The sequence below is a fragment of the Cariama cristata genome, unplaced genomic scaffold (genome assembly GCF_000690535.1).
Source record: "Cariama cristata isolate BGI_N322 unplaced genomic scaffold, ASM69053v1 scaffold29198, whole genome shotgun sequence".
Taxonomy (NCBI): domain Eukaryota; kingdom Metazoa; phylum Chordata; class Aves; order Cariamiformes; family Cariamidae; genus Cariama; species Cariama cristata.
Window position 1 is genome coordinate 1,069 of NW_009632112.1, and position 238 is coordinate 1,306.

The window sequence follows — 238 nt, forward strand, 5'->3', positions numbered from 1 at the left end:
ACTAAAGATAGCGTGGGTCCGGGGGGCGGCGAAGGGCTGCCCCTCTGCGGGTGTGCAAAGGTGCCTGTGGGGTTCAAACCCATCCCCACCTCCCAGGCTCCCCGGCATGGCCAGAACCGGCCACCTTCTGTGGGTCCCCACCCATACGGTGAGATGCCAGAGCCACTGGCAGCCTGGAGAGAGGATGTCCCTTGGGGACAGGCTCGTGCCGTGGGTGACCAGACCCGCTACACTGACC

At 66.0% G+C, this 238-nt stretch overlaps 1 protein-coding gene across 1 annotated transcript in view; it reads right to left on the bottom strand.

Moving 5' to 3' along the window:
- GCK (glucokinase (hexokinase 4)) overlaps window positions 1-238 on the bottom strand; it is a gene marked incomplete at both ends in the record, with an annotated part of 2,769 nt that overhangs the window by 1,031 nt on the left and 1,500 nt on the right. The gene's annotated exons all lie outside the window — the stretch shown is intronic.